Genomic DNA, 18,750 nt, shown 5'->3' with positions numbered 1-18,750 from the left:
TCCGGGCGGAGAGCCGAGACGCGGAGCCGGAGCGCGGGCGCCGCTCATCGCTGCCGCCGCCGTCGCGGCCTCAGCCGCGGCTGGGGGCGGCGGGCAGGCGGCCGGAGAGCGAAGCCCCGCGGCGCCCGGCCTCGGGCCGCTCCTGCCCCATCGCGGCCCGCTCGCCGCGGCCCCGGCGGCCGGGCAGGGCTCCCTGGCGTTGCGGGACGCTCCGCGCGGCGGCCGGGCGCTCGTCGCCGTCACGGCCGCGGGCTCGTCCCCGCGGGGCTCGCGCCGGCCGGGCTGCAGCGGCGCTCCCGCTCCGCGGCGTCTCCCAGGCCGTCCTGCCGCGGGAAGAGAGAGCAGGGTCAGCAAAGCGGCAAAGCCCTCCCGCACCCATGGCTCCTCTCCGCGCACCGGAGCCGCTCCGATTCCTCGGGTCCGCCGCCGAGCAGCGAGCGCAGGGCAGGAGCGCAGGCTTTCGGGGTCGCACCCGTCCGGGCGACGCCGACCCCCCGGTGCCCTCCGGGGCGCGACGGGCCCGGCGTCGGCGCTCCCCAGGGAAAAGCCGACCCCTGGAAGCGGGTTAGCTCGGACCAGCCCCGCGCGGAAGCATCACCGAGCCGTTTGACCCATTTCCACAGGGCACCGGGGCGTTTGGGATGAATAATAAACGCATTCAACAAAGCGGACAGAACGCCTCCCCGGCGGAGCGGAAAATCCCGCGGGGAGCAGGGCGAGGGTCTCCCAGCCGGGAGAGGCCGGCGCGCCGCTCGGCGGCTCCTCGCCGGCCGCGGAGCCAGCCGCACCGAGCAGCCACGCGCCGCCCGCCCGCGCCGGAGCCCCTCGGCGGCTCTCCTGCGGCTCCCGACGGCTCCCGCTTCCCCGCGCGCTGCTCCGGGCTTTGCCGCCGCTTCTATCTCCCCGGCTCGGCCCTTCGCCTCTCCTTCGGCGGCTCCTCTGCGGCCCGGGGCGCAAGTCTGCCGTTCTGCATCCTGCTGCGCAGCAGAAATAGGTCACGCGCGCGGAGACCCAGCTGCGCGGCGACGCTAAGCCCCCGCCGACAATGAGGATCAGGCTGCAAACCCGACGGCGGGGCCCTGCCAGCACCTCGTAAACACGAGAGACACGCCAAAGCGCTCTTAACCTCTGCTGACAGCTTTTCTCTATTCGAGCTTGAAAGCACGGATTTGGGATGGGGCGATGGCAGATCGCAAGCGGTTAGATAAGAGGCAAGAGGAGGCAGAGCCGAGACCGGTGCTGGCTGCACGGCTCAGGCTGGCGCCCGCCCGCACGGCTGCAGCGGTGCCTGGGGTGGCAACGAGCGCCGTAGCCCGGGGCGAGCCGTGCTCCGCGCACCGGCACCGAGGGGACCCCCCGCTTCGCGCCACGGAGCAGGACAGCTGGGCCAGCGGCCGAAAACGCGTCCCGCTGCATCTCCATCTATCCGGGTGTCCGGAAGCAGCGCTGGACGATCGGGCTGTGCGCAGCCGAACCCGGGTGCCGTCGGGCGCTTGCACCGAGCGCCTGCGCCCTGCAGGTGCGAGGGCTGCGAGGTGCTGCGAGCCAGGAGTAGCCCCCCGTCAGCCCCAAGCTGCTCGAATTGCCCTGAAATCGCGCCCGGGCCCGAGCTGGCAGCGTGACTCAGGCCCCCGAGCAGCTGACGATCGCAGGCTAATACGGCGCTCGGAGATTCCCAGTCTATTCCTGGAGTGCCGACGCGAAGACCCACCCCGACGCCCACGGCCGCGTTTGTGCTGCAGCCCGCGCCGGGGCTGTGGGCGTACGAGCACGCTTGCGCTTTTTTTCCGAGGCTGAATAAGCCTGAAAATGAATAACGTTCCCGTCGGGCCCCGGGCCAGGAAAACCCCCCGGCTGCTGCGGGGGCGAGCCTGTCCCCGGGCTTGCAACGGCGCGAGGCTCCCCAGGGCGCGAGCCCCGGGCCGCCGCGTCGCACCAGCATCGTCGCTGAGCATCGTCCGAGCATCGCCCGATCCCCAGGGATGCCCCCGGTGCCACATCGCCCGTGGGGCAGGTTTCGGAGCCGGGCAGCAGCGTCGGCACCCCGGGACGGACGAGCACTAATCCGTCTGCGCTCAGTATTAGCCCATGCCGGCGGCTGCCGCGCGCCCTTCCTGCCGGCTGCCAGCGTGGGGCCGGCACCTAAACTAATCCCGGCTAATTACAGTGGAAGCCGACTAAGATCACATCTGCTGGGAGTGGATATTAAATCAATATCTGAAAGTCTTAATTAAATGCAGACAGGGAATCCTCAACGAGGAGGCAGCTGTCAGGGTGCCGCCGTACGCGGCCGTGCCGCCGGCATCCGTCCGGAGCAGAGCTCGGCACAGCGGGTACTGCGGCGGGAGAGCGCGTCCCAGGTCCGGCTGCCAGCATCACCCTGCCCGGAGACGAGCCGCTCGTGCCCTTCCCCGTCCCCGCACCGCGGAGTGCCTGCGTCCCGCAGGGCTGAGCCTGAGCCCCGCCGGGCTGGGGCTCGTCCCGCAGCTCCCCGCGAGCTCCCGGGGCCGCGTGCCCGCGCGGCGCCGACCTCGCGCGCTGCCCCTCCGGAGCCGCGCGCTGCACCACGGGAGCAGCGGCCCTGGAAGGGGAATCTCCCTTCCAAAAGGCTGTTTGCATCCGAGCAGGCAAATCAGCTCAGTTGCCCCGAGTTCGGGCTCGCTGCCATCCGCTCTGCACCGCGCCTTGACTAAATACTTCTGCAGAGAACTGAAGGCAGCCGGCAGGTCCGCTGGCAACGTGCCGAGGAGCCCGAAAAAAGCAAGCAGCTCCCTGGAAAATGGCATTAGCCACGGTGACCTGAGATGGCAGGGCCAGGCGAAGTGTTACGGGGATAATCGGAGATGACAACCTTCATGCAGAATCAAGCAGCGCAGCCCTGACCTATTTGCTGCATCCTCAGTGAGAAAACCACGGCGTCGGATTTAATTTCGGAGCGCGGCTTGCAGCGGGAGAGGCCCGGGGCCGCACGGCGCCCTCGTGCAGCGCCGCGTCCTCGTGCAGCGCCGCGTCCTCGTGCAGCGCGGGGCCGGCGGAGCCGCAGCGCTCCCCGGGCACGCGGGGACGTCCGCCCCGGGCGGGAGGCGATGCGCAGCTCACCGGCGACCGCAGCGGGCGGGCTGGGGGGGCTCAGCGCCCCGCTCGCCGGGACCCCCGCGGGACGGCGCCGGGGGTGCAGCCCTTTCGCCGGGGATGCTCCATAGCCGTGACGACCCAGGCTGGGAGAAGTCTTCCGAGCGGCGCAACCCGGCGCTTGCTAAATCCCGGCGTTATCGGCAAACTTAAGGGCTTTGGCTAATCTCGTGCACTGTCTGCGCGCGGCAGAATTAAGCTCTAGTTAAACCCAGACCAAAAGGCGCCCGGGGCCTCGTGCGCCCCTCGGAAACTGAAGCCGCCAGCCCCGTCTGCGCGCCGCCGCCGCATCTTCGGAGCCGCCTCTCACCTGCCCCCCAAGTGTCTGCACTAATTAACTGCAGATTTGCAAAGCGAGCGGGGACCGGCCGGACCAGCCCGGCGCGGGGGGAGCGGACGGTGCCCCAACACGTCCGCCGGAGCAACGTTCGCGGCGGAGCCGGCTCGAGCTGCCGAAACGCCGGGACGGGGCAGGCGACGGCAGCTCCGCTCGGGTTTTAAAACCGAAGAGAAACCGACCCTGCTCCTCGCGCGAGCCGAGCGGCGCCTCTCCAGCTTTAAGCCCCCCGCCGGCACCTTCGGGCTGGAGATCCAGACCCCGAGGGCGCCAAGAAGGGATCTTCCGGATCAAGCGCTCCAGAGGCCGTCCCGGATCCCTTCGGGCGCGAAAGGGCCGTTCACAGCAGGACAATCACGCTGCCCAAGGGCCGCTCGGCCGGCCGACGAAGGGGCAGCCGCAGCCGCCCCGGCTCGCGGCAGCACGGAGTACGCGCGACGTCGATATGGGCTGAAAATGTCCCGAAGGCGGACTAACACTGCCCGAACCGCCTGCCCTCCGATAGACGCCGGCTGCTGATAAACCCCGCTCTCCCCCCAGACCGAGCGCCGGAGCCGCCTTTTGCAGAGCCCCTAGCAGGGCACCTCGCCTGACGCAGTCGCACGTTCCTTCCCTCCGCGGATAATTAATTCCGTGTGCATTCCACCCGGCGTTACGTACTGTCACGCCGAAGCATTTCCAAACGGCAAAAATATTTGTTTTCTGTTCCAACACAGAGCGGCCTGTTCGGAAGAGCAAACGCTGGGACGCGGCTCCGGCCCTCCCGTCGCCTCCCGTCTTCCCCGGGGCGGGCGATATCCGCCGGCTCCGGGTCCGCGCTCTGCCCCAGACCCCGGGATCGGTTGTCAGCACACGTTTCCAGCAGGTACAAAACAGGCATCGAGTTTCAAGTGTAATCTGCAGAAAAACTGTCACGCAAGCCGAACAAAAGCGAACTCCGGAGCGAGCCAGGGCGCCGCGGGCTGCCCGAGCCCGCTCGCTCGCGAGCTCCAGAGGGTTAAATTCCACAGGAATTCATCATCCCTCCTCCACGTTGTCATCTCGGTCAGCACTTTCAAAGAAAAACCCGGTAGGAGTCAGAACGCTTACGGTCTATATTTACCTCTGGTAATCATGACGACAGCTGGGAGCATCCCCAGGAAGACCGGGAACAAACTGCGGTCCCTCCCGAGCGAAGGGCCAAGGCTTCGTCCTCCCGGGAGAGGGCGGCCGGAGGTTACTTAGGTTGTTCTCCGTTTTACTGCTGCCTTTTACGACGGGTTTTACAGCTTCGGGGCTCGAGCCTCCCACGGCGGAGGTTCCTCCGGCGGCGCCACGCGTGCCGCTGCAGCTCCCGGGCCAGGTTTTCCCCGGGGGCCGCCCGCCCCGCTGCGCCGGGACGAACCCGGCTCCCGAACTCTCCCGCCCAAGGAGCGAGCCCACGACTTCCTCCGACTCGCCTTTTCCGTCCTCGCCGGCGTCTCGGTGCCCTGCAGGCACCGCGGCGGGCGTCTCGGCTCGGGAGCCGGTGCCCGGCGCGGGGTCGGGACTCTCCCGGCGCGGCTCCTCGTGGGCCACGCGAGCGCGGAGCAGCGGCGGCGGATTAACAGCAGCGGCGCCCGCACGCGGCTCTGCCGACCGCCGTGCAGCGAGCGCGGCCGTCGCCCGGTCGCCCGCGTGTCTGCAGGCGCACGGCTCGATTCTCGCACCCCAGCAGCTGTGCACAGAGCTTCGGGAAGCGGCCGCCCGGGAACGGGGCGCGGAGGCTTGCAGCCCTGCTGCTGGAGAAGCCCGGACCCCCCCAGCTGCCCGCCTGGCTTGCAGGGCGGCCTTAGATTAACCTGGAAAATACTCGGTGTTGTACTCGCGGAGCGAGCCGGTTTTCGTTCCAGCGCCGATCCCTCCTCATTCAGCGAGGGATCTCGTTTTACTGCTTAGGAGTTACGAGCTTATAGCCCGGGGAACGATTAATTCGGTTACCAGGAGACGCACGCAACGTGCTCGCGGCTTGCTTCCAACCCGATTTCCGCGAGGCTTCCCCCGCTCTGCGGACCAGGAGCGCCCGGCTCGGCGGCCCTGCTCCTCCCCGGGCGCCGCGCTCCAAAGCGCCCCGCTCCCGCCGCCCCGGCCAGGAAGCAAAGCAGCTTCCCGCACCGAACTCCGCCAGGCGAGGCTCCGGCGCGAACCCTGACGTCTCGGCCCCGGCCCGCGAGTCGGCTCGACGTCGCTTACAGCACCGCCTCGGAGTTTTCCGTTTTAGTCCGTTTTGCTGCGTTTTAAGTTTACAGAGCGCTTTAGCGGAAACCGCATCCGGGGAGCTCGCGAACAGCCCAGCCCGCCGCCGGAGAGACCCTTTCCCACAAAATGGCATGTTTGCTCGGCTACAGGAATGAGATCACCGCGATAGGCATTTGCAGCAGCCGATATCAAATTTCTATTACGAGCATACCAGAGCGCGGCGAGCGGGCGGGCGTGTGCTCTCGGCAAGTGTGCAAACACGGCTGCACGGCGCATTCCAGCGCCGCGCGGGCCCGAGGCGTGCCGACGGCGCGGCCGGAGCGGCACGGAGACGAGGAACGCCCTCGGGAAGCTGGCGCGTTGCACGCCCCAAGGGCATGGTACACCTGCCACCAGCACGGGGAAAGGGGGCTTTGCACACCGTGGGGGGGATTGCACACCTGCCACCAGCACGAGGAGCTTTGCACGCCCCAAGGGCATGGTACACCTGCCAGGATGATGGGGAGGGCTTTGCACACCGTGGGGGGGGGGGGATTGCACACCTGCCACCAGCACGGGGAGCTTTGCACACCCCAAGGGCATTGCACACCTGCCACCACAGATTGCATTGCACACCCCTGACAGCATTGCACACTTGCTGCCAGCACTGAGTACATTGCACATCCCTGGGGGTACTGAATGCCCACTGGTGACAGAGGGGCACTGCACACCCACAAGCTGCCATGGGGGCACTGCACACCCCGGGGGGGCATCGCACACGCACTGGCTGCCACGGAGGGCACTGCACACCCACCACCATCGTGCCGTGGGGGGCAGCGTGCACACGGCAGCCTCGCTGTGCCCGACGAGCGGCAGCGGGAAGGCAGCCGGCAGCAGCGCCGCCGCACGCGCTCTCCCGCAGCCGCGACGAGGAAAAGCGGAGCAAACATGAAAGATTCACACGGGCGTTAATTTTTTATTTGGTAGCCGCACACCCACGTGCGCCGACGCGTGCTGGGAAGCCTGGCCGCGACTCCGCTGCGCGCCGTGCAAGCCGGCGGTACGGAAGGGCGTTCGAGGGACCCGTGCAAGCTCCGGGTTCAAATCTCCGGGTGCAAATCCGCGGAGACCGGGCACCTGGGACAGGCTGGGAACTCCCCCCCCTCCCCGGCAGCAGGCCGGCGCTGCACCAGCGCGGCGCCCAGCCCTCCGACGGGAGCAGGAACGAACCTGCCGAGACGAGCGCTCGGCGCGGAGCCGCATGAGCCCTCTCCACGCCCCGGCCCCGCGTTAGATTTTTCCATTTATGATGAGGAACTTGGAAAACAAACAGGGACGAGGCCACGGGGCTGCTGCTATATCAAAAGAAGCGGGAAGAGCCTGGACGGCAGCGTCTTCCCCTCCGTCAGGGCCCGCCGTCGAGGCGTCCGCCTCCCGTTAGAAGAGGAGCAGGGACGCGAGCGCCGGACCCGCTTCAGCATCTACCCGGCGCTCAGGAGCGACGGCAGCAAGTCCCATATCGAAGCGCTGGCACCTGCACCCGCGTTTCGCCGGCCTTCGCTCCAGCTGAAGCCCGCGGGCTTCAGTTTTACCAAATCGCTGCGATTTTGTGCAACCCTCCCCGCGCCATCGCGGCGACGGCTGGCCGGAAAGCAGCCCGCACCCGCTGCCCAGCGCCGCGGCAAAGCGAGCGGGGGCACGAGGGGGAGAAAAAAGGCTCAAGTCCGAAGAGCTAAGAACAGGTCCAAGACTGCTGAAATCATTAAAATTTAAAGCAGAGAAAGGACCAGGATCCATCAAATTCCAGCCTCCCTCGAGACCCGACGGCCGCCCGCGGCGCGGAGAGCAGGTGTCCGAGCGCGCCGGCGGCTCGGGTCGCCGCAGGCTGCAAAACCCGGGCGCGTTTTAGCCTAGAGCCCTTTGGCTCCTCGCTCTCACGGCCGCCCTTCCCAGTGCGCATCTCAGCGCGGGTTTGCCCTTAACGGGGAGCGGGAATTCGTCCGCCCCTCGACGCCAGGATCCGACACGGTCGCCGCAGCCCGTAACGGGAAAACTTGCCCCAGATGTCGCCGCGTTTGCTTGGCGAGGTCAGTAGAAGAGGAATTCGCGGTCTAGAGGCTTCTCTTTCCCAAGCACAGGAGCTCTCCCGCGCCAGCGGCGCAGCTGCTCCAGCGGACGCCCCACCTCGGAGACGAGCAGGGTTTCGCAGGATTATTTAGCCGGGAAGACGTCCCGAGCCGGAGCCCCGCGCAGCTGCAGGTGGACGTCCTCCTCCCTCCCGCGCTCGGCCACGCAATCGCGGCGCGCGCCGCAAATCCCATCGAGGGAGCTCAGAGACTTCCTGAAAGCGGGGCTTCTTGCTGGCAAACCAGCATTTTCTTCCCAGGTTGAAGACGATTTCCGTTTTCAGAGGTCAAAGCCCGCGGCGAGACGGCCCGTCGCGCAGCTGGCTCCTCTTGCCTCCCTCCGCGCTCCCCTCTGCGACGCTGCTTGAGCAACTCGCTAACGTAGCCGCAGCGTAAAGGCCAAGCAATTAAAAACAACACGTAATTTGCCCCAGTTCACCGTTACCCAGTAAGGCGAGAACGCGTCCCAGGTGCGGCAGGCGAGCACGGCGCGACAAATCGAGGGCAGCCCGGAGGGAAGCGGCGGCCGCCCGCCCGGGCGCTCCCGGTTCTGCGGGCTGCAGCGGCGCTCGGCGGAAAGCCGCCCGCCCGCGGGCGCGTTCGCTTCGGCCGAGGCCGCTGCCCGGCTGCGTTTCGGGGGGCAGAGCACCGATACCAGCGCGTCTCGCGGAGACTTTGCCCGGAAATCTCACGGATCCTTGCGGGGAAACCTCCCCTGCAACGCCGCGCGCGGCGCCGAGCCCACCGCAGGGAGCAACCGCCAGGGCTCGAACCAAGAACTAAGCAAGTAAAAGCCAGGAAAAACCTCCAGATATCCCGAGTTTGTCTTCTGCTCTAGCCACAGGCAGAGTTTTCTCCCTAGCCCCGCGGCAGAGCTCTCGGTCTACCCGGGGGTCACTCGGAGAGGCCACGGAGCAGCTGGGGCGCACAAGTTTTTCCGATAAAAAAAGCAAAGCCAGTTTTTCTGATAAAAGAGCCTTTCCTGAGCGTTATACACAGACCCGACAGTTGGCAAAACTGAGGTTCAGGTAAGAGCCAAGTAAGAACGAAAGCAGTTGACAGCTAATGCTGCGGCCTCCTAAGAGAAAATTAGTAGAGTAATTAAGCTAAGAGGTTCACAATTTTGTGCCTAATTAGGGTTGGTTAAGGCCAAATAATCCCCATTACCGAGCAATGCGAATGCCATTAATTTTCTCATTGCAAAAAAAAAGAGGGGGGGGGGGAGGATAAAAACCAGATGGTTAAATATCAGAACCACGTACAACACGGAGCGGAGCGACAGCCCGGACGTCGCCGCGAGCGTGGCGCCGTGGCGAGCCCGGTGGGAGGGAGGCAGGATGCGGCCCAGGTGCCGCCCTCGTATTTACGCTCCGAGCTAATCGCGGCATCAGCGAGACGGATCTCCCCGCGTTTTATCTGATGGAGACGGTATAATTAGAGATAGTCCAGCGACAGAGCCGAGCGCAGGCGAACTCGTACTCGCCTGGCGCTAGAGCCGCGCCAACGCCGGCGTCGGGTAACCCACCGCGACGGCCCCAGGGCGGCGGCAGCCCTGGGCGCCGAGGAGGGGGCACGCGGCTCCCGGGGACCACGGCTCGGGCGGCGGAGCCGGCGCGGGGACGCGTCCAGGGGAGCCGTGCCTCCTGCCGCCCGTCGCCTGAGCGGCGCGAAGGGCTCCCACGACCAGCCGGGCTGTTTCCCAACGCTCTTATCAGCGACAGAGGCATTAAGCAGATGAAAGTCCAAAAAGCAAACCACGGGGCTTTCCCCGCCTCTTTTTAAAGCATTTTTATGACTGTGAAAACGAAAGAAAAAAAAAAAAACACACGCCGAATAACCAAATAACGCTGAACAACACTGCCAGCTCCCGAAACACGGCGAAGCATCGGCCTCCGCTCGCAGCGAACGCTTGCAACACCCACCGGCACCGAGCTCGCGCCGGCGGCTGTTAGCACGCAGGACGCCGCTCTGCCCCGGGGACGGGCTCCAGCGCTGAGCCCCCGGCAGGGCAGCGGGGCGCTGCTCTCCGCCGGGTTCGCGATTGCTCCGCAGAGACCGGCGCCCCACGCACCCGGCGATGAGCCGAGGCTCGGCCGGGGCGCCGGCGCCGGCGGGAGCATCGCCAGCCCGGCTCCCCCCCCGGCACGCGCGGCACCGGCTCGGGAAGCCTCGGCAGCTCCTTACCACGCAGGGCCGGGGCTCGGCGACTCCTCACTCGGCGGGAGCTTCCCGGGCGAGACAGCTGCCAGGAGAGGTTTCCCGCAGCGTTCGCCCGGCGATTATAGGGATAGAAGTGCCGTCATCAGCTGGGTCCAACCTCGAGGAAGGGCTCTGAGTTAAAAGGGGGGAAAAAAAGACAAAGAAATAGCGTAAGTTCCCAGCTATAGAGACGCAGCGGAGTTCGTTTCAGCACGGCACGCCAAGCTCGGGGACGCGGCACTCTCCAGAGCGGATCAGCACGCGCGACGTTTTCCTCCTAACGGGCTCCGTCTCGATCCTGCCTTAGCAGCGGGTCCCTGCGGCACAGCGCAGGGAAGAGATTCGCCCCCGTTCACAGCAATCCAGCCCCGCGCGCAGAGCTACAGGTTCGCGTCCTTTAAATCACACTGACAAGATGCAAATAAAGAAAATAAAAACAAAACAAGTAGGGCGGCACACGAAAAGCCCATCCAAGACGGTAAATCTGCGCGATTCCTCCGGCTCCGGTGGGGACGGCTGAGCCGACGGGACCCGCTCCCTTCGCCCCGTCGTTGCACCCTCGCAAGGTGCAGCGCCAGCGTGCAAGCGGGGCGAAGCGGGGTGCAAAACCTCCCGATGCCGCCTGCATCCAGCGGGATCCGTCCCGCCGCCCGGCACCGGCCCCCTCGCGCCGAGCCCTGCCAGGCGCTCGCCAGCAGCGGCGGCTGCATCCCACCCGAACCTGCCTGCGGAAAACCGCCCGCCCCAATTTCCACATTGACTGAAAATCAACCCTTCAGGGCTGGCACCTGGCGGAAGGGGGGGGGCGGGCGCGCCTCCCCCCGCCCCGAGGATGCCGCTCCGGATCACGGGGACACAAACCCTGTTTGCAAAAAGCCTTCGGACAAAGGAAATAATCCTCACCGGTTTCACTTCTGCGCGCTCCCTGCCTCTGTGTTTGGGTTGCAAACAGTGCAGAGGAGGGGACATTTGTTTAAACAAACTGTGTCTGGAGGAAGCATTGGGAGGCTCGGGGATTTTTTTTCTTCTTCTTCTTCGATTGTTTTTCCTCCCCCCTCTTTAAAGAGAGTATTTCCATTGGCATTGCTCTGAAAGCTGAATATCTTTTTAAAGGGTAATTTTGGAGCCAGTACTAAGTTTAACAAGACATCTAGCAAAACAAATAAAGACTTTAATTTACACCAGTTTCCATTAATGCTAATGGGAATCACACACACGTTCTCCAAGGCTCAGTAGGAAAACAGGCCCCTTCCACTGTGCCATTCAGAAATGCAAACTCCAGTTCCTGGATACACAGTATAATCCTTTCTCGCTCACAGTTACAGTTCTGAGCAAGCATTTTCTGGCAAAACAGCCCTGTTCTCTCTCTCTCGCTCATTAATATCCCAGGGAGCGTCTCAAATCCTGGCTGGAAACCTGCAAGGACCCACCCAGGTGTTGGGACACCAGGAACAGAAACCTCCGGGTTAACCTCAGCACAAAGCCCCACACCAAACCAAAACCACGGAAAAACCACTTTTCAGCCCCCAAGAAAGCGAGGGCACAGCTTGATGCCAGGACAGGTACAGCTCCTCCTCTATAAACGCCTTCTGGAGGCGGCAAGAAATCGTGGCACACGCAGCGAGCCTGGGGCAGCCCCCTGTGCGCGTTGGCGGGCACGGAGCAGCCCCCGCATCCCCGTGCAAGCCCCCACGTGCAAGCTCCTGCACGCCCCCGCGTCCCTGCGCAAGACCCCACACTGCAGTCACCCCCGTGCAAGCTCCCCGCGTCCCGATGCGAGCCCCTGCACCACAGTCGCCCCCGTGCAAGCCCCCCACGTCCCGGTGCGAGCCCCTGCACCACAGTCGCCCCCGTGCAAGCCCCCCACGTCCTGGTGCGAGCCCCTGCACCACAGTCGCCCCCGTGCAAGCCCCCCACGTCCCGGTGCGAGCCCCTGCACCACAGTCGCCCCCGTGCAAGCCCCCCACGTCCTGGTGCGAGCCCCTGCACCACAGTCGCCCCCGTGCAAGCCCCTGCACCACAGTCGCCCCCGTGCAAGCCCCCCACGTCCCGGTGCGAGCCCCTGCACCACAGTCGCCCCCGTGCAAGCCCCCCACGTCCTGGTGCGAGCCCCTGCACCACAGTCGCCCCCGTGCAAGCCCCTGCACCACAGTCGCCCCCGTGCAAGCCCCCCACGTCCCGGTGCGAGCCCCTGCACCACAGTCGCCCCCGTGCAAGCCCCCCACGTCCTGGTGCGAGCCCCTGCACCACAGTCGCCCCCGTGCAAGCCCCCCACGTCCCGGTGCGAGCCCCTGCACCACAGTCGCCCCCGTGCAAGCCCCTGCACGCAATGCTCTCGCCCTGCGGCCCCGAGCAGGGGCAGCTCAGCCCGGCCCCGAACGCGCACCCCACAGCGCTCTCCTAGCCGGGACGAGGGCCGGGGCTCTCCCCGGGGCCGCCGCCTCGGCTCGCGCCCTCCCGCCCTCCCGCTCCCCCTCCAAGCCGCGAGCTGCCCTCGTTTCTCACCCGCCGCCCAGCTACGAGTTCGCGCCGGCGCTTTGCTCCCGAGCGCGAGACCCCGGGGGGCACCAAAGCATCCGCGAACGCTGCCCCGACACCGTAAATCCTGCCCAGGGCTTACGCCGGCTCCCCCCGCGCGCGCTCCTAGCGCAGCTGCTGCCTGCACGGCGCGAGGGAGCCAACACCCCTAGGCAAAGCCAGCAAGTTTAACATCTTCCTCCTCAATATCGTTTGCCTGTTCTGCTTCCATTTAGCTGATTCAGCTTCTCTTACAACACCGGCCTTTGATTCCTGTTGCACGAGCGCTGCTCCGTTTACACAGACGGGTGTTTTTAAGGGAATACCTGCCCGGACCGATCGCGCACGCTTCTCCCGCTTCCCCCCTCCCGCTCCCCGCTCCGATATAAAGTTTGGAAGCGCCAGGCCGAGCGGCGGACGCAGCCCCGTTTATCACGCCCGAGCAGTCGGCTCGCTGATGCGAAACGCGTCCGCCGCCGCTTTGTCGGCGGCTTCGCCCCCCCCCACGCCGGCTCGGGTCCGCCCCGGCTCCCGGCGCGGGGTTAAGTCGCTCCGGGAGCGGGGAGAAACGGGCGTAAAGCCGGGAAAACGGCCTAGCGGCGGGGCTGCGCCGGGCTGGGGGCTGCAGCCTGGAGGGGAGGGCGGCCGCCGCAGCCATGTGCGCGCAGGAGGCGCTCGGCGCGGCCGCTTCGCCGGCTCTCCGCAGGGCTTTCCAAGTCATCCCCCGCTGACATCAGCGCCGGGGTTTTCTTTTTAATTATTATTTTATTTTGTTTAAGCAAACACGCCAACGAAGCGGCCCTGCACGTTCACGGGCAACTTCCCCGGCGAATGAATAGTCGATTGTCTCCACGATCCCGAATTAGGTCAAGAGATTCGCGGTGCAGAGCGCCGGGAGCGGAGCCGGGACCTGCAGCCGGGCTGCTGGGATCGGAGAGCCCCCGGCCCGTGCCCCCCCCGGCCGGGCCGAGCCCCCTCCTGCAAGGCACCGGGGAGGCCCAGCTGCCTCCTCCCCAGCTCCCCAAAACTGCCAGGCTGGAATTACACTGCCCCGGTCCTTACCGGGCATCGAGGTGCCCCCTTGCTCCGGAGCTAGCAGCGGCTGCCGTCTCCCCCCCACCCAAAAGCAGACGGAAAAGGGGCTCCCGCCCCAGACGGTGCTGGTGGCAATAGTCTCCCCGCACCCCCCTGCCCCCCTTCGCTGTGGGGCAGCCTGAGTCCAGGGCTGCCCCCCCCCCCAGGGGGCTGGCAGGAGCCAGGCCCCATCCTTGCAGCCTTCCCTAGGGAAGGGGGGGGGCTACCAGTGCCCCCCTGCACCAGGAATCCCCCCCCCTTTTTGCAGGGGCAACAAACATCTGTGGGGCACGGCAGCCCCCAAAGCACCAGCCCCCCAAGGAACCCCCCTACTGCTACAGCCCCCCCCCCACACACAAAAGAGGGGCTCCCAAACCCCTCTCAGCCCACCAAGCACGAGCCTCTCATGGGCCCCAGGGCTCCCAGGGGCCCCCAACTCCTCCGGGGCAGCGGCACCACCGCCCCCCGCGGCCCGCGCGGGGGCTGCTGGGAGCTGTAGTCCTCTCTCCCCTCCCTGCCCGGCCGCCGCCAAGGCCACGCGGGCGCCGCGGGACTACAAATCCCGGCACCGCCCGCCGCTGCCCGAGGCGAGGAGGAGCGAGCGAGCCGGTGGTTTTAGTCACCCCCCCCGCCTCAACACACACACACACACGCACCCGGCGCGCTCTACGCCTCCCCGCAGCCCGCGCCCGCCCGGAAGAGGCGGCGGGCCGGCGGCAGACCCCCGCTCCCGCCCGTCTCCCCCGAGCCCGCGGGGGAGACTGAGCCGGCGGCAGGGCGGAGGGCAGGGGTCGCTCACCTGGCAACAGCGGCGCGAGGGCGCGGGCCAATAGCGGGGCGGCGGCGGCGCGAGGGCACCCCGGAGCCCGGCGCGAGGCGACTGCGGGGAGGGAGCGCACGCCGCGGGGGCGGGGCCTAGGAGGGGCGTGGCCCGGGGGCGGAGCCTGGGGGTGGGCGGGGCATCGCGTGGGGGGCGGAGACCGCCGGCCCGCCCTGCTCGGCGCCCTCCCCTCCGCGAGAGGGCGCTGTGGCGCTGCCGCGGGAGGGGGCGGTCTTAAAGGAGCAGGCGCCTCTTTTTTTGTGGCAGGCCGTGGGGGGCTCCGGGGAGGGGGTGCGGGCGTTAAATTCCCTTTGGGGGGCTCATTTCCCCCCATGCAGCAGGAAATGTTAACCCCTAGTGACACTGGGGGAGGGCCGGACCCCACCCCTGTGCCACACATGCAGTGCCAATGCTGGGGGACAAGGGGGTGTCCCGCAATGCAGCAAGGAAAGGGGTCACATCCATCTCGGGGGGGGGGCTGGGGCCCCCTGCACCCCTTTACAGTATGGGGGGACACATGGAGGGCACATGAAGGGCTGCAGAGGGGCCCTATGGGGGTTATGAGGGGGCTCATGAGGGGACTGGATGGGACACAGAGAGGACTCATGGGAGGACAAGGAGGGGGCACATGGAGGGGACACGGGACAAGGAGGGGACACATGGAGGATACAGGGGGACACAGGGAGGGGACACAGGGAGGGAATGTGGAGGGGACACAGGGAGGGGACGTGGAGGGGACACATGGAGGATACAGAGGGGGACATGGAGGGGACACAGGGAGGGGACATGGAGGGGACACAGGGAGGGGACGTGGAGGGGATACATGCAGGATACAGGGGGGCACACGGCGGAGACATGGAGGTGACTAGATGGAGGACACAAAGGGACACGTGGAGGAGGTCACAGATGGGACATGACGGAGTGGGGCGGGGGGCACCACGGCGGCCTCGCTGGGCCGGCCATGGCCGCTGCGGCGCTGCCCGCGAGCACCTGCGATGTGAAACCATGGCCCAGGCGGTGGGGGGGAATGAATGGCGGCCGGGGGCCACCAGGGCCACCAGGGCCTGGTCACCGTGTCACCCCCGGCCGGTGGGGCCAGGTCGCCATGCCGGCGCGTCGCCATGGCGACCGGGGCCCAGCCATGGCGGCGGGGCCTGGCAGGCCCAGCCCTGCCTGAGGCCTGGGGCGGGGGGGGGGTGGGGGGGGCTTCTCTGCAGCCCCTTGAGTGAAAACCGCCAGTTATCACCCCAAAAAAGAGGCCGCGAGAGCGATGCAGCCCGCCTGGCGGGAGCTGCGGGCCCAGATCCTGCAGAGCCTGCGGGCGGCCGCGGTAGGGCCCGGCGCCCCGGCCCCGCCGCCGCCCTGCCGCCGCCGCCGCCGCCCGCCCCGGCACGTCCCTCTGCCCGCAGGGCCCCCGCGAGGCGCCCGCCGCCCCGCTGAGCGACCAGCCCGCCCTCGCCTACCGGGCCGGCGGCCCCGGCTGCCTCGCCGGGCCCCTCTGCTTCTGCCCCTCCGACACCCACCACGTCTTCGTGGCCTTCGCCTGGGAGAGGCCGGGCAGCAGCCAGCCCCAGGTGAGACCCCCCGGCCCCAAAACCCGCCCGGGCATCGGCGCCTGCTGGGACGGGACCCCCTGTCTGGGGTGCTGGGACCCCCATCCTCATCCCCAAAACCCGCCTGGCATCGGCGCCTGCTGGGATGGGACTCCCCTGTCTGGGATGCTGGGACCCCCGTCCTCATCCCCAGAACCCGTCCAGGCATCGGCACCTGCCGGGACAGGATCCCCCCATCTGGGGTGCTGGGACCCCCATCCTCATCCCCAGAACCCGCCTGGCATCGGCACCTGCCTGCTCCGGCCCCGAGCCAGGACGGGACCCCCTGCCCCCGGTCTGGGGAGCTCGGACCTGTCCCCGAAATCTGCCCAAGCATCGGCACCCGCCTGCTCCGGACCCCGGCATTCCCCACACCTGCAGAAATGCCTTGATCCTCTGCTCCAACCCTGGCATCTGGGACGCCAACCTCAGGGTCCCCCAAACCTGTGGAAATGCCCCAATTCCCCGCTCCAAACCTGGTGTCCCCAAAACCTGCAGAAATGCCCTGCAGAAGTGCCCTGATCCCCCTTTCTGGCCCTCACATCCGGGATGCCAACCCCTGAGTCCCCAAAACCTGTGGAAACGCCCCAACGCCCCACTCCAGACCGGGCATCCGGGCTGCCAACCCGGTGCCCGGGTGGCTCGTGGCCCTGCCCCACCGGCGGGCGCCCCGCCGTCCCCGCAGGCGCACGTGTGGCTGCAGCGGCGGGAGGACGGCAGCGCGGTGGAGGAGCGGGACGTGCCGCTGGCGGAGCCGCCCCGGGCGCTGCGCGTCTGCCACGTGCCGCCGCTGCGGCTGCTGGCGGCGTACTGCAGCGACCTGCGCCTCCGGCTCTTCGGGGACCACCGCCGGGACCTGGCCCTGCTGGCGGCCGTCCCCTGCCCGCACGCCTTCGCCAGCCTCTGCTACAGCCCGGACACGGGCGAGCTGGTGGCCGGCGGGCTGGGCGTGCTGGCGTGGTGGGCGCTGGGCGCGGGGCCCCCCGCGGCCCCCAGCCCGGCCGGCGGCGTGCGTGTCCCCGGCGGCGAGCTGGTGCAGGAGGTGCAGGCGGCGCCGGCGGCCCGCGCCCTGGTCGCCCTGTGCGAGAGCACCGTGCGCCTCTACGACGCCCGCAGCCGGGCCCCGACGCGGGCCCTGGCCAGCTCCCGGGGCGTCGCGCTCTGCGCCTGCACCCTCCGCTGGCCCTCGGCCCGGCTCTACGCCGGCGACTCGGCCGGCTACGTGCAGGCGTGGAGCCTGCGGACGGGGCGCAGGGTGCAGCGCTTCCAGGCCCACCGCGAGGCCGTGAGCGGCGCGGTGATCCGCCCGTCGGGGCAGAGCCTGCTCACGGCCTCGCTGGACGGGCTGCTGAAGGAGTGGGGCTTGGCGCACGGCGACCTGCTGCGCCAGCTGGACCTCGGCGAGCCCGTGCTGCAGCTGGGCTTCGCCGGCCCCACCACCTTCTACTGCAGCACGCCTGGCGGCTTCTCCCTCCGCACCCTGCGCGACCTCCACCGCCTCTTCCACACCACCAGCTCCCCGCTGCGGCGCCTGGCCCGCGTGCCCTGCGGCCCGGGCAGAGCCCGCATCCTGGCCGCTGCCGAGGACGGCGCCGTGCGGTTCCTGTCCCCCGTCACCGGCGAGCTGCTCCTTGTCACCTGGCCCTACCAGCTCCTGGAGCAAGCACTGGACTTCGTCTATGATCCCGACCGGGAGCAGCTGGCAGTGACCGTGGGCACCGCTGACGTCTACATCCTGGACACCACCAGAAACCCCTGCCCGGCCAAGTACGTGCTGCGGACGGCGGCTGGCCAGGAGGACCGGGTGCTCTGCCTGGCCTTCTGCCGCCTGCGCGTGGGCACCGAGGGGTGCAGCTGCCTGTTCGGCGGGTACCGGAGCGGCTGCATCCGCGCGCTGAGCCGGCTCAGCCGCCCGCTGCCCGAGCAGCGGCTCCACCAGCGAGGCGTGGAGGCGATGTGCAGCCTCTCGGACGGTGATGACCTTTCCAGCGGGTCCTGCGAGTGCAGCTTCTTGTGCTCCTACGGCTCGGACGAGCGCATCGTCCTGTCCAGGCTCGTGGCGCAGGGCAGCGAGCTGGCCTTGCTGCCGGTGCGCTCCATCGCCAGCGCTGACGGCTGTGTCCGGCACCTTCTGCTGGTCCCCGGTGCCGTGTGCGCCGTGACGGAGGAGAACCGCCTGCGGGTCTGGGGCCTCGCCGCCTTGGTGCACGGGGAGGACAGTGGCCCCACCGCCGAGAGCCCGCCCATGCACTCCTGCACCGTCACCTCCTGCGACTACTGCCCCGCGCTGCGGCTGCTGGTGACGGGTGCCGCGGACGGCTCCATCCGCCTCTGGAGCCTGGCGGGCGTCCTGGTGGTGGACTTCAGCTCCAGCCTCCAGTTCAGCCGGGTCTGCTTCGCCAGCCGCTGGGGCGACCTGCTCGTCGGCTGCAACCGCAGCATCTTTCTCATCCCCTGCGTCAAGTACCTGCCCCACGACCACCTGCAGGAGCTGGCCATGCGCTGGCTGCCGGACGACGCGGCCGAGGAGCCCTTGCCCTTCTTGCCCAGCTTCCTCCAGGCCTTTGAGACCGTCTTTGTGCCCACGTACCGCCTGGAGGGCAGCGGGGCCATGTGCTACGAGGGCATGGAGGTCCTCGCCAGCTACAAGCAGGTCGTGGTGGCGGAGGGCATGGCCAAAGTGCGAGGCGGCACCAAGGCGGCTGCCGGTGCCCAAGCAGCCCCGGAGCGGGCTGCGAGCACTGCGGTGCCCAGCGC

At 68.0% G+C, this 18,750-nt stretch overlaps 1 long non-coding RNA gene across 1 annotated transcript; it reads right to left on the bottom strand.

The window, feature by feature from the left end:
- Window positions 1-239: 239 nt before the first annotated feature.
- LOC134152672 (uncharacterized) lies at window positions 240-14,453 on the bottom strand. Its single transcript, XR_009961051.1, has 3 exons — window positions 14,381-14,453; window positions 9,976-10,122; window positions 240-323 (listed from the first exon to the last, which is right to left on the bottom strand). It is a non-coding gene; the product is annotated as an uncharacterized LOC134152672 (long non-coding RNA).
- Window positions 14,454-18,750: the final 4,297 nt, after the last annotated feature.

Source organism: Rhea pennata, chromosome 32 (assembly GCF_028389875.1).
Source record: "Rhea pennata isolate bPtePen1 chromosome 32, bPtePen1.pri, whole genome shotgun sequence".
NCBI lineage: Eukaryota > Metazoa > Chordata > Aves > Rheiformes > Rheidae > Rhea > Rhea pennata.
This window is presented reverse-complemented; position numbering and strand designations above follow the sequence as displayed.